General features: G+C 32.2%; 1 long non-coding RNA gene across 1 annotated transcript; it reads right to left on the bottom strand.

The window, feature by feature from the left end:
* Positions 1-4,067: 4,067 nt before the first annotated feature.
* On the bottom strand, positions 4,068-7,735 carry LOC142627161 (uncharacterized). The gene is made up of 3 exons (XR_012842773.1): positions 7,617-7,735; positions 7,414-7,477; positions 4,068-4,275 (listed from the first exon to the last, which is right to left on the bottom strand). It is a non-coding gene; the product is annotated as an uncharacterized LOC142627161 (long non-coding RNA).
* Between the last annotated feature and the right edge of the window lie 7,528 nt (positions 7,736-15,263).

Raw genomic sequence — 15,263 nt, 5'->3', positions numbered from 1 at the left:
GGTGATATAGGATGGCCTTTACTCGGTAACGTGTTGTCTCTTTGCAAAACTTTAAGATTTGCTCACCCTAACTCTTTCATCTATAACCTCATCTCCAGGTCAGTCGGCCTCTCTTTATTTTTTTTTAGAGGGTTTCAACCTATAGCGTCCGCTCCTAATGATAGTGTCCACTCCTGATGGTAGCTCTTTATCATTAGACCAAGATATCAATTAGTTTTTGGTGTAGGCGAGGATTGAACCCCAGAGACTTTACCAGTTAAGCTAACTAGAACCCACGGTCGGTCTCTCTCTATTTAAACCTTCGGTACATATTATGTGTCTTGAAAACTTAGTCCATTTTACTAAATAATACTTTCAAAAAATTATATTTAACAAATTAACAAAGTTTGAAGTTATTTTAAAAAATAGCATATTTTAAGTCTCATCTCTTGAAGAGATGAATTCCAACACTTTATATTGGTGCAAACACAATAATAATGGAAATAACATAAAGAAAAACTGAATAATACTTTTGAATATTATTAATTTAAAGAGAAAAAATTACACAACACTATTTGGACTAAGGCGCGACACTCGCTCTCTTTAAAGAGATTCAAGCCCTTGGTTGACTAAACTTTGTAACCAGTGCAAACCTTCTCTAACTTGTCTCCCTCAGGATACAATAGCCCAACAAGTGTCGTATGGCTAGAACAACCTCTGCACAAAGTGTTCAAGCCCAAAGCTCTACCAGAAAGAACACCCTTCCTTGCCAAGAACCTTTCTATTTTTTTTTAGTGTATATTTGCAGTAACTTGGATTGGGTCTGAAATGAGTTTATTTATAGCAAAATCTAAACAATGAAGTTTTATAAAGTGATTTACTATAAGAATCAAAACGTCATACATTTGGAACCTCAAAGAAGTTGTCAAAGCCCCAATTATATATCTTGAAATAACTAAACTGTTATTTTTCTTGCAAACAGAATTTAAAAGCCAAAGCAGAGACTTTCATTCCATTTGGTGCGGGGAGCAGATTTTGTCCTAGAAGTGATCTGGCTAAGCTTGTGATAACTATTTTCCTACATCATTTTCTCTTTAACTACAGGTGAGTTTTCTCAAACCTTTACTATGTGGGCAACAATTTTTTCTTTTCTTTATCTATAGAATGAAATATATATGTCACCACCATGCACAGTATACATGCTCTATTAGAATTCCATGGATTATCAATTGATTAAGCAAACTGGTCAAGCTTGACATGACCGTTTTCCTACTCTATTTTCTAATTAACCACAATTGCGTTCCCTAATAATTTTAAAATAGGGGAAATTTTTTCTTTCCTTTTCTACTTCCCTTGAGAAAATGGAAAATCACCACATAAGGTATAGAGTAATGCTATAGACAACAATTTTCACATACAATTGAGTTTGACAGTTTTTTACTCATTCTCATTTGAATCCATTACTAACATTATTTTTTACTTACTAATAAAAACTTACCACCACGACAATTGTTATTTTTTTTTAGTTTCTCTAAACTTATTGTTTAAGTTAATGTGACAGTGCAGCATTTTTAGGCACCGGATAGTATATTCTATTATTTCATGCTAATGAAAATTTTTTTTCTTCTTCTTTTTTCCTCTGCTGGGGTGAGTTTATAAATGCGCAAATTATTTGAAAAATAATTTACAATTATGAGTGCAGGATGAAGCGACTTAATACAGAATCCCCATTAAGTCACCTACAAGGACCAATGCCTAAAGACAAGTTCCTCGCCTAAGTCATAAGGATCCCATCAGCTAATTACCAATACATGAGGAAATTGATTCTTTACCACCTTTAGCTAATTTTAGCTAGAACGTTGACTCAATGCGTAGTGAACCTTCGCCTTGCTTCATTCCTGTCATGAAACGTTACATATTTAATCTTTGGGAATATGCATCATGCATATTATTATTATAAATTATATTTGTAATACTTGCCATACTATCTTTGGCTATACTATATTTGTAATACTTGCTGAAGTTTCTTGTTTGATGATTGCGTGACTTTGTAGGAAAATACTTTCTTGTTGGATTATAAATTATAATTCGATAGTAGTAACTTACAACATTGACCGAAGGGAAATCCAAAGTCCAAACTATTGTTAGATTTTATATATATATTGATGCTGATGAAGCCTGAAAAAAGCACACATGATACTCTCATAAGGGAACAAAAACTAAACTGTTAGTTTTGGGTAATAAACCTCGAATCCATGAGGAGTTTCCCTGAATCCACAAGGAGATAAAAACTCGAATATACCAGAAGAAAATTTGACAAAACGTCTGTGTTGATTGATAATAGTCTCCTTTGCTTTTGATAGTTACAAAACATATAAATACTAAAAACAACGTAAAAAACCCTAATTCGCATTAATTACGCGATTAGGTGGCAAAATACTGAAATTTACCAAAAATGGCAAAATTGAGTTAAATGAAAAATCATAAACTATTGACCTTAGGGGTCATCCTAAAACAAACGGGACCTTATTATGACTCTTAAACTAAAAGTTATTAAGGAAAAAAATATTACTATAAATAGCAAAAACATTGTTTTTGGGGCCTTAATGAAGGAATTCGCCTAAATTTAGGCTATGCTTATGGGTTGTCATGAGTCTTGATCAGAATGCCGTTTCCCTTCAACTTGCCAAATTTCATACAATTCCGACACTATCGCCCTGATGCCCTCTACTAGTACCCTCATTTGATCTTGCGTTGTGACTTTTGGCATTGCTGTTGCTCTAGGAATGCATGTGCTGTTTGTTCTACATCATGTGTGTGTGTGTCTACATATATATATATATATATATATATATATATATATATATATATATATATATATATATATCGTGAACATAAACTAGTCAAGATATAAATCATAGTATCTATAGGTTTGATTAGACAATATTCAGGATGCTAACAAGTCAGATTCAAGGAATTATAATTTGACAGTTTTGACTGATCGAAACTAAATTTTGACTGATTGAAAGTAGATTTCCGAAATTTGTATTTCAGCCCATAAAGCCCAGTAAGTGATTAGGGTCAGTCCAACTACACTTAGTATTTAATTGAAACCCAAGTGCACATTTTCAAAGACTTGGAAGCTACTCTTTTGAGATTTAAGAGATTTTGTACCTTCTGTTCTTTCAAGCTTCTATTGGAGATCACACAGATACTCATTGAACTCGCAGAATCAAGTTGCCAACCATTAGTGATCAAGTGTACTAGAGATATAAAGCTTCAATTGGATTTTGAGGTGCATGAATTGGAGGATCATGTTGTAGCAGTTTATTGTGGGATTGAGAGCTCAGTTTGGTAACTAAAGTTAGATTTACTATGAATTGTTATTCTTGATTATAAATCTCTAACTTATAGTGAAAATGTTACCTCGGGATTAATTAGCACTACAAGAAAAGAGTCTCCTAGCGAGGGTAAAATGCCCTTGCAAAAATTCAAATATCGTTGCAAAAGGCTATTAGTGAGGGCATGTGGCCCTCAAAGGCCGTCTTATTGCTAAAAGAGATTTTGCGACCATGCCTTCGCAAATAGATAATTTACGAGGGAAATTTATTATCGTTATTGAACAAATCCGCCTTTGCAAATATATTACCAAAGGACGAGAAAAGTCGATCACTTATTTTTAGCGAGGGGGAGTAGTCGTCGTTAACAATTATTTGTGAGGACCTTTATACTAATTAGTTATTTGTGAATTTCAAATTAACGATATACTTTTTAGAGACAAATAATGTCGTCACTAAAATTTATTTGTGAGGGCTTTTAACCCCTCGCAATTAGTTAGGAATAATAGTGACAACATTAAGCAATCGCTTAAAATGTTTTTGCAAGGGGTTAAGTGGCATCACTATTCTATAATTACAAGGGACTTTGTCATCACTATAAAATTATTTATGAGCAAATTTTTATGTCATCAGTGATAATATTTTATATAATTTTTGAAATATTTTATTATTTATTTATTTATTTTTAATTATTTTATATAAATTTTTTAACTATCATGTTACGATAGTACAATAATTACTAAAAATTGATCAATTGAAAGATAAAAATTCATATAAGTTCAAACTTTAAAATATATAATATACAAAGAAATCCTGAAATTAAACCTTGTTTTAAACTTAAACAACTAGAATTATGACAAGATCTATACTAGTCTTCCTCTGAGTTACCCCCCAAGCTGTTTTCAACCTCCCTCGTGTTATTGATTGAGTTGTCCTCTTCATCTCTACTAGTACCATCCTTAAAAAAAACAAAACAAAACAAAACATTAAACATAATTCATACACTAGAATATTAGCTTTTATAAAAATAATAACAAATAATGGTTAAAGAGAGTGCAAGAGAGATAGAGAGAATTCATGACATGTATTTCACTTATACTCACCCCCTAATCTCCATCCATCCATTTATCCACCATCTTTTTCCAAAAGAGTGTAGGAATGAAGGAAGGACCATTCTTATAACGATCTTCTTTCTCTGTGTACTTCTTAAAAATATGATTTTTAATGTGAAACATCCAATCAAAATAACAGCGTTTCACCAAGTCTACAAATTCTTTCTTCACTTCCTCATCTGGTTGCTTATACTTAAAATGTTGAGCTCTATAGCAAGCATATAGAGTTTCAAGTTTAGATCTTGGGTATTCACTAAAAGTCGTCTAAGCTCCATTCAGTTTTTGGTAAAAAAGAATAGTAATCTCTCGAGTAGTTTTTGGTGTGATGATTCTGCCTTTACTTTTACCTTCCCTTGCCATGTCTACCTTTTTTTTTATTTTTTTATTTTATAAGCCCTTGACACGTCTACCTACTATTAGTTAGTATTAGTATGATGAAAGTATATAATATAAAATATGATTGTGTTAAAGACACGACCCACTAATAAAAGATGAGACTCTAGTATAAGATGATACTAGACCTTATCCTCAATCCAACAATACTTGTTGCTACAATCAACACACAAATAATTGATTTTCATATCTTTATTTATTGAATGTTTAAATGCATACTCAAGAAAATTTTCAACCCCATTAATATATCTAGTAGAATGATACATCCAAAATTTATCAACGGACATTTTATCTAATCCCTATAAAGCATCATATTATATAACTAACAACAATAATGGTTGCTAACACATGTATAATTATGCACTCTTAAAAATAACTAGCACAGTTAACATTGGGTCTTGTAAAATAGAAATATCAAGGATTCGCATATCTGGCCACAAAATAGAAATATCAACAGAACCTAAAGCAAATCTCAAGCCAAACAATTGAGATTGGACAAATATGTTGTCAACATCGTCATCCTAGTTAACTTTTTCAAGTAATCTATAGATTTTCAGCTCATTACAAGCCTTACAAATTTAAAACTCACATAAGAGAACTCTACAAAATTTTTGCATTTAGCATTCATTATAATGTTCCGAAAATTACCACAATAAATATATTTTCAATAAGATACAAAAGTTTGTATTTGCCTGTATACAAGATAAAAAAAAAAAACTAATTATAAAAACAAATATAAATAAATAGCTTCAATCAATATCATTATAGATATATATGACTAATTATTATATCGGTTTATTCTAATATACAAAAAAAATAAAATAAAATAAAAAGTACCCATTTGTCATTTGGTTCAAAATTAAATTTATACAATGAAAAAATTATTCATAGCCTCCAAAATCCAAATTGCTGGAATTGGAAATGATAGTTGATGAAGACAAAAAAAAAAAAAAAAAAAACAAATATATGTGGTGTACATTTACAAAAATCAAGCATGTCGTGTACCGAGATGAGACCTAAGATAGGGAAGTAACTTCTTCAATTCCTTAACTGTCCTACTATTTGCACCTAATCCTTCTACGGCTGCACCAAAGTAAGGGAGAGAATATTTTTCTTTTCTTAAGAAATTGTAAAAAGTGAAGCAAAAAAGTAGAATATGCATGTGTGTGAGAGAGATACCTCATCAACAAGCAGTAAGTGTAAGTGATTTTAGGGTTGAACAAAGAGTGATAACTGAAAGGAAAATACCTCATAAACTGACGGTAAGTGTGGGAAATTTTAGGATCTAGCAGAGAGTGGTAAATTGAAGGTGTAGTAGATAATGTAGAAAAAAGGGGATTATGCTTTAGGGGTAAGCATTAAATATTAAAATTAAGCAATAATTAAAAAAAGAAGAAGATTAAGTGTTAAAGATTTTAACTAAAAGATAAATAACGAAATTTTTTTTTTTTTGAACAGTGAGTTTTTCAAAACATCTTCCTTTTCTAATATCTCTCAGTAACTAACTCCAAGCCAGCTGTGTAACTACCTTGCCAGCCCATTCCCTCCAACTAACTAACTATATCAACTAACTCTCATATGCCACACAAGCATGATGTAAACACATCACCACTACAAGTAATACATGTGTATCTATACTAAAATACAAGTATACAATGCTAGCTATTCAATACAACCACTATCTGAAGCAAAGACATATTACACACTCAGGCTGCACTGGCACACGCACCTAACATCAGCTGTGCACGCATACCCCATTAGCAGCAGATGCACCCCCACATTAGCAGCCCAAGCACACCCTGCAGCACCCCCCATGCAGCAACACACACATGTCTCATTAGCACCACACACACTGCCCATCAGTACCCTACACACACATACAACTAGACACTCCTAACAATTAATCATCTTATAATTTTTTTTTTAATGTTATTTGAATGAAGCATTACATCAAATAGCTTTAGTGCTGCTTTATAATAAACTGTGTACAACCTTAACATCAAACAACTTGTGTCCCTATTTTAGATTTGCCTCCATCATTCAGCTATTCACAAACTTGCTTACAAAACGGTTTCTAAAAATAAATAAATAAATAAATTGCTGACTGTAGTAAGTCAATAATTTTTTGTTAACATACACACACGGCTACACAAAACAGATTGGGATCCTGAGTTTTTTTTTTTTTTTAATTTTAAAAAAAGCAAAATCTCTTTAATTCGAATCACATATACTGTTAATTCAAACCATTCTAAACAACAACCAACGACAACAATAACTACAAACACAAAACATCAACAATTTTTTCAAACCACATATGCTGTTACATTCAAATCACAACAACCAGCAACAACAGGGGAGGTAACACTTAAACAGGGGAGAAAACAGGAATGCAAGACACACACAAACCCAACACCGTAGAGCCCACAAGCATAACAACACGGCCAAAGCAAACCCAAAACCCCAAAATCCTAAACCATACACACAAAAAATACCCATTCTGAATAAACCCAGAGTCAACGCAAAATACATAGCAAACTTCAAGCAATTTCGGAATAATCCATGAACAAAGAAAAAAAGGAAAAGACCCGTACCTTTGAGTGATTGGGTCCCTAAAATTATGAAATACTTCCCTAAATCTGAGATCACACAGACTTGCTACATCACGCACACACACAAAAAAAAGCAAAAAGAAAAGAAAAGGGGAGTGAGATAATGAATACAAAAGGAATAGAAGAATCTAATGAAAAACAAGAGGCATTCATGAAGGACAATCCAGTGAAGACCATTCACTTACCTTACAAGTTCTCTCAATCAAGGTTTTCTCTATGAGCTAGAGGGAGGCAGTGGAGGCGTAGAGCAAGAAAAAGGGTTATCAGATATGTTGGGCGCTAAAATATTGAGTGAAAAAAAAGGAAGCACAAGAAAGAAAGAAACAACCTTTAAATTGAGAGCTAGAGAAAGAAAGAGAGAATGAGAGTTGGAACATTCTTGAATGAGGGAGAAAAAGAAAATAAAAGAAGGGGGTGATAGAGATAGGACATTAGACATGTGTGTGTGGAGGAGAAAAACAAGAAAAAAGAAAAGAAAAAAAGAAATGAAACGTATGGATGAACATGAAATGAAAGAGCTAAAAAATTATATAAAGAATAAAAAACCCTAATTGTGAAATGCTACCACAATATTTTTATAATAAATTTTAAGTAACAAATTGTTATTAGTTAATATTGGCGAGTAAAAAATAATTTCAGTTGTGGGTTTAAATTAGAACTAGTAACAACTTTTCACATAAATTTTGTTGTGAAAGTATTGCGAAAAATGTTGTGGACGTAACACTTCTCATTGAAAAATATATTTGCTAAAAAAAGAATAAATAATAAATAAATAATGAAAGAAGAAATAATATTTAAATGAGATAGAGAAATGATAAAGAATCTATTAAAATATGTATTTGAAAAAGTAGGTAGGTAAAAGTTAAATGTCACTATTTACTGTCCAAACAATACAAAAATATGGAGAAGCTGTTGGACATACCATATGATTTTAAACTTAAACTGAAGTTTTGAATTGGAAAAGTAAAATAAAAGTAAATGAGGACAAAGAGTGGGTTTATTGGGTAAAAAAGGACCACAAGATATCGAAATCTTCTGAACTTTACTGACACTATAGTTCCAAGGTTGAACCATGCTTATGTTGAATAGAGTAATATCTTGGGTTTGGGACTTTGGGGTTATTTATTGATGAGGTGAAGTCTGATGTAAGACTCTAGGAACACAAAATTTTATACTTGCTTGTCATAATTGGGACATGGTAAAATGTGATTAGTGAAAAACAATTATAGATCCAATGTGTAAGTAATGGTTAACTATTCATAGTCTACCAATCGGATGTAATTTACCATTTGATCTATAAACTCATCTTCTATGCATTATTTTAAACTACAAAAACTTGAATTTAAACAAGTGATTGATGACATAGCTATTAACCTTTAATCGCCTTGAAATTTTGTAAGCATGAAAAATATATGAAGATAATATAATCTAATGATAGATTTGTCAAAATTCACATCGAATTAAAAAATATAGGGCTGGGTTCAAGTTACACCTAATGTAACTCTAAAAAATGTTATATCACCCAATAACTTATTATTGAATTCATATTTTGAAACTCTAACTGTTGGATCACATATTCTATATGTTCTTAATATGCATGCCAATTTTCATGCCAATCAGATGTTATGTACTATTTACTCTTTAAAGTCATCTTTTATGCAATATTTTAAACTACAGAAACTTGAATCTAGACAATTGATTAATGACATGACTATTGATCTTTAATTACCTTAAAAGTTTGTAAGTATAAAAAATATACGAAGAAAATATAATCTAATGGTAGATTTGTCAAAATTCACTTCGAATTAAAAAATATAGAGTTGAGTTCAAGTTACACCTGACGTAATTCTAAAAAATGTTACACCACCCAATAACTTATTGAATTCATATTTTGAAAATCCAACCATTGGATTACATGCTCTATATGTTCTTAACATGCATGCAAAGTTTCATGCCAATTGGATGTAATTTACCATTTGATCAATAAACTCATCATTTATGCATTATTTTAAATTACAAAAACTTGAATTTAAACAATTGATTGATAACATGAAAATTAATATTTGATCACCTTGAAATTTTATAAGCATGAAAAATATATAAAGATAATGTGATCTAACGGTAGATTTGTTAAAATTCACATTGAATTAAGAAATATAGGGTTGGGTTCAAGTTATACCTGATGTAATTCTAAAAAATGTTACACTACCAAATAACTTATTATTGAATTCATAGTTTAAAAATCGAACCGTTGGATTAAATGTTCTATATGTTCTTAACATGCATGCCAATTTTCATGCCAATCGGATATAATTTACCATTTGATCTATGAACTCATCTTTTATGCATTATTTTAAACTACTAAAACTTGAATGTAGACAATTGATTGATGACATGACTATTGATCTTTGATCACCTTGAAATTTTGTAAGTATGAAAAATATACGAAGATAATATAATCTAATGGTAGATTTGTCAAAATTTACTTCGAATTAAGAAATATAGGGTTGAGTTCAAGTTACACCTGACGTAATTCTAAAAACTATTATACCACGCAATAACTTATTATTGAGTTCATATTTTGAAAATCCAACCGTTGGATTACATGCACTATATGTTCTTAACATGCATGCCAAGTTTTATGCCAATCGGATGTAATTTACCATTTGATTAATAAACTCATCTTTTATGCATTATTTTAAACTTCAAAAACTTAAATTTAAACAATTGATTGATAACATGACAATTAATATTTGATCACCTTGAAATTTTATAAGCATAAAAAATATATAAAGATAATATAATCTAACGGTAGATTTGTCAAAATTCACATCGAATTAAGAAATATAGAGTTGGGTTCAAGTTACACGTGTTGTAACTCTAAAAGATATTACATCACCCAATAACTTATTATTGAATTCATATTTTGAAAATCCAACCATTGGATTACATGTTCTATATGTTCTTAATATACATACCAATTTTCCTGCCAATCGGATGTAATTTACTATTTGAATTATGAAATCATCTTTTATGCATTATTTTAATGGGAAGAAATTTTTATTCACTTTTGAGAGAGAGAGAGAGAGAGAGAGAGAGAGTGCAAAAGGTTAGAATTCTTGAATTTTAGGCTACCAGTTTGAAGTTGAAAGTGCTATCATTTTTTTATGCATACAATTGTTTAGAAATTAAGGACAGACCTTTCTTATATAGGATGTATATAAATTTTTTTTTAGACTATAAACAAAGGTTCATCTAAAGAATACAAAGTGCTATATGTTTATGCGTTTCTTTTTATTTTTCTTTGAATTTTAGAATAACTTTTATCTCCAAAAAAAAATTAATATTTTAATGATTTTTTGCGAAGGTTAATCGTGGCCCTTGCAAATAATTTAGTATTAGTAAAGACATATTTTTAACCCACACAAAAAATAAACTTTTTGCAAGGGATTTTTATTTTCCCTCGGAAATAATTTGGTGGAAACATTTCCCTCCAAAATGTTTGACATTTCAATGATTTATTTGTGAAGGTTGATCCTAGCCCTTGCAAATAATTTAGTATTAGTGATGATTTTTTTTAACCGTCACAAATAATACACGTTTTGCTAGAGATTTTTAATTATCATTCACAAATAATATGGAGGGAAAATATCCCTCCAAAATATGAGTATTTGTGATGGCTATAACACATAATTGCGACAGCTTTTTTTATTGGTCACAAATATTTCACATTATACCAAGTATTTGTGAGAGCTTTATTTTGCCATCACAAATAAGATTTTTTGAGAGGTGTCTTTGGGTCCGTCAAAAATTCTTGGTCACTAATAAGCATTTTTCTTGTAGTGTAGGTCATATAGCTTGTGTCATTTATTTTCCCACTCTACATGATATGTTTGATAAATTTTTTAACTTAAGGGCGTTCATAATTTGATCCAAGTAACTACTTGTTCTTAAAATTGGTTAAACACTATTTGTTTAGGGGCCCAAAACTAACAAGTATAATTTTCCTCTTAACGGAAAACAAACAATCCAATTCAACTACAAGTTTCTTTGTATTATATTTGTAATACTTCAAATTGTGTGGATTTGATTGAATTAGATTTTTTTTTAGTGTGTGTTTTTGTAGACATGCATTGAATCATATATTAGATATTTACTTGGTAGATTTTGGGCTGTTGGAAATTTATATCCCAGTTGTTAACTTTTAACCAATTTTATTCCCAACAGCTTAATTAATCAATTATGATATTCAATTTCAGTTTTGGTTAATCACACTGCAAACCAATATTGCTAAATAAACAAGTGCGAAAAGTAAAGAACAAAAAGAATATGGTTAAGAAGTGAAAATCCTAACGAAAAAACAATCTGGGGTTTACCGCTAACCCTTAAGGAAACAGGTTTAATCGTAGAATTGATGCTACTCATTACGTCAATAGCCATTTTTCGTTATGTCTAAGTAGTGGCAGGCAAGACATGAGGCTATTTTTCAAATGACATTTAACTTTGCTTTGAATGGGGACGGCGGAAACCTTTAGTGACCTTATCCAATAGTCTTGAAATAAGGGGCTTAAAGCGATGAAATCTACATTCTTTACCATTAAAGTATATGATGATGCAAAATATCAACAGTTGAGCTCTTCATCATAGCGGATGGATGATGCTATGAATGAGGTCGTCTTTGTAGATAAGAAACTTGTAAAATGAACTGAGTGGAAGAGTAACACGCCGGTGTGGTGTTAGTAAAACCGCCTTTGATGCTTAAGTCAGTAAGGGAGAAAGATTCTAGAGAGAAAATGAGTAGAGAGTGATTTCGTAGAGTATTTGTGTGTCCTTTTAGCTTGTGTTATCTTCTCTTTTATAGTTGTATGCCTCATTAATGGGCAATGATGTGTTGCATTTATGCTCAACAGCTAGTGCATTACAGAATCTTTATTTAGAGGTCATAGCTCATTTTGTGACCGTTGCTCCTTCAGTCATGTTTTGTCATCAATGATCGTAATAAATGCATAACATCTTCTCTGGGTGAATGACGATCTTTGTATAATGGCGACCATGGATTTTTGGTTCATCAGCTGCCCCTATGTTCGTTTTCTCGTCTTTTAGACGAGATAAGAACAAATTCATTTGACGCTTCATATTTCATGTGCTGCGCATTTATGATGATTTGATGTCTGGGTGGTTGGGTGCCACATGTACGACTAGGATGTGTTCGACGTGCGAAGATGTTCACTTGTTTTGCTCACTTAGGTAGTTTACTTGAGTCCGTAAAGGGGGAGCGCGTCTTGAGAGGATCAGTTCCTTCATAGAGGAGGATTGTTCGTATACCTCTGTCCTTTCTTTTTTGTTTCCTTTAGTTTCCCATTCTGTTGAAGTAGCTAGGTTGTTGAAGATGTCTAAGGTAAGGTCTAGTGACCTGGAGATGGGGTTATCCTCATCTCACAATCGCGTGGTCTTGGAGGCCACTTCTATTTCCACCCTATATAAAGCCTGGAAACTTTTGTGTTCCCTTATGGGAAAGGACGAGTAGCGAACCAGGAACAAATTTCAGTTCCCTGATTTTGTAAAAATTAGGAGCTCGAGTGACGAAGAGAGGGCTTGTCACTCGAATGCTAATGAGGTTTGCTTTTACGAGGCCGACTTTACCAGTGGCCTTCGTTTCCCTGTTTATCCCTTTGTTAGGGAACTTTTTTCTTATTTGCATCTTGCTCCGGCACAGTTGGTGCCTAACTATTGGCGGATCATCGTCTCTTGCACGGTGGTATGGATGTCTGCCAATGATGGTGATGTCATTAGGAGGGACGAATTCCTCCATTTTTATTGTTTGAGGAAATTAAAGGACCCTGGCTATTATGAGTTTAAGCGATGGGATAGGGCTTCTAGGTTAAATCTCAATCACCCATAGTCTCTTTGAAATTGGAAGTCAAATTTCTTTTTTATCTCTGGAAGTGGTTGGGAGTTCGTCCCAGGTGAAGACCTGGACGAAGCCCCCAAGTTTTTTCGTATTTGGGGAGTTCCTTTGTTTGGTGTGTCTTTCTTGTCTTCCAGTTGTTTTTCCCTTCTTTTATGAGTGATGATGACAAGTAACCTAGTTGTGTTTCTGTTTGTAGTTTCCCAATGTCCTCGTCTAAAGAAGAGGTATCAGTGTTGAGCTGAAAGAGTGAAGGAGTGCTTGGAGTCCGTCAAAGATTTTGACGAGCTCGTTTCTCCTCAATCTTTACTTCTTCACTTTTCGGGCTTGGAATCGTCTACTAAGGTTCAAAAGGATTTAGAAGTATTAAAAAAGAGTAAGTGCTTCTTTCCTTTTGTCTTCTTCCTCTATTTTTTTTTCCAGTTTTTATTTCTTTGTAAGGCAAGAACAATATTTCTCTTTGGGCCCCTTGTTTTGGGCAACTAAACAATTTCTTTGATGACGATAGATAGGTTTATCGATTTCCTGCTTTTAGCTGTAATATACAACTCTTTTATGCTTGGACAACACTTTATGACAATGTTAGTTGTGTTGAGACAACTTTTATGTTTAGTTTTGCATTTGAGCAGCTTTTTCATACTTAGCTTGTATATGAACAACTTTTTACCTTCAGTTGCGTTGGAATGATTTTTTTATTGAGTCATATTTGACTAGTGATTCCTAGCTGTATTTGAACAGCTTAGCAACAATCTTGGTTGTGTTCTAACAACTTAGTATTTTTAGCTGTGCTTGAACAGCTTTTTATTGAGTCATGTTTGAATGACGATCTTAGTTGTGTTTAAACAACTTAGTTTTTTTTAGCTGTGTTTGAACAACTTTTATTGAGTCATGTTCGAATGACGATCTTAGTTGTGTTTGAACAATTTAGTATTTTTAGCTGTGTTTGAACAGATTTTTATTAAGTCATGTCTAAAGGACGATCTTAGTTGTGTTTCAACAACTTAGTATTTTTTAGCTCTGTTTGAATAGCTTTTTATTGAGTCATGTTTGAATGATGATCTTAGCTGTGTTTGAACAACTTATTATTTTTTAGCTATGTTTGAACAGCTTTTTATTGAGTCATTTTTGAATGATGATCTTAGTTGTGTTTAAACAACTTAGTATTTTTTAGCTGTGTTTGAACATCTTTTCATTGAGTCATGTTTGAATGACGATGTTGCACTCTACTCGTGACTTAGAGTCGTGGTATTGGAGCGTCTTTTAGGTTAACCATTTTTTGTTTTTGTCTTGAATGACGATTATATTGGTTGTGTTTGAACAACTCTGATTTAGTCGACTTTGGTAGTTGTGTATCAACATCTTCAATGGCTATGATGCCGTTGGCTATGCACGAATAGCTTTTAATTTGAAATTTTAATGACGTAGATCCTTAAGACGTCTCTCTAGGACGACTCTTAAGCGTTGCACACATTTTGATAGTGATAGATCATGGATAATCATTGATAAATATGTATTGTACATGTTTTGACAAGTCATGGATAATCATTGATAAATACGCATAGATAATGCTTTCATGTATTATTGACCTCATGAATGACGAAAGTAATGGTTGTCATACATATTGATATGAAGATTAGGCAACTTGAAAATGTAAAGCATTCCTTACTGGTAGTATTTCTTTAAGTGTTCTATGTTCCATGGTTGAGGCAGTTCTTGGCTATATAAATATTTCATGTAGTAGGAGCCTTTTCTGGAATAACAAACGTTCCCAGATTGGTCCTAGTTTTCCTTGTGATGGGTCCTTTGTTGCTTGTGATACCTTTCTAAGAACGAGGTCTCCTATGTTGAACCTTCTTACTTTAACCTTTCTGTTATAGTATTTGGTCATTGCTTCCTTGTGTTTGGCCATTCGCTTCATAACTTC

Source organism: Castanea sativa, chromosome 3, assembly GCF_040712315.1.
Source record: "Castanea sativa cultivar Marrone di Chiusa Pesio chromosome 3, ASM4071231v1".
NCBI lineage: Eukaryota > Viridiplantae > Streptophyta > Magnoliopsida > Fagales > Fagaceae > Castanea > Castanea sativa.
Note: the sequence above shows the minus strand (reverse complement) of the source record. Positions and strands in the feature narration are given on the sequence as shown.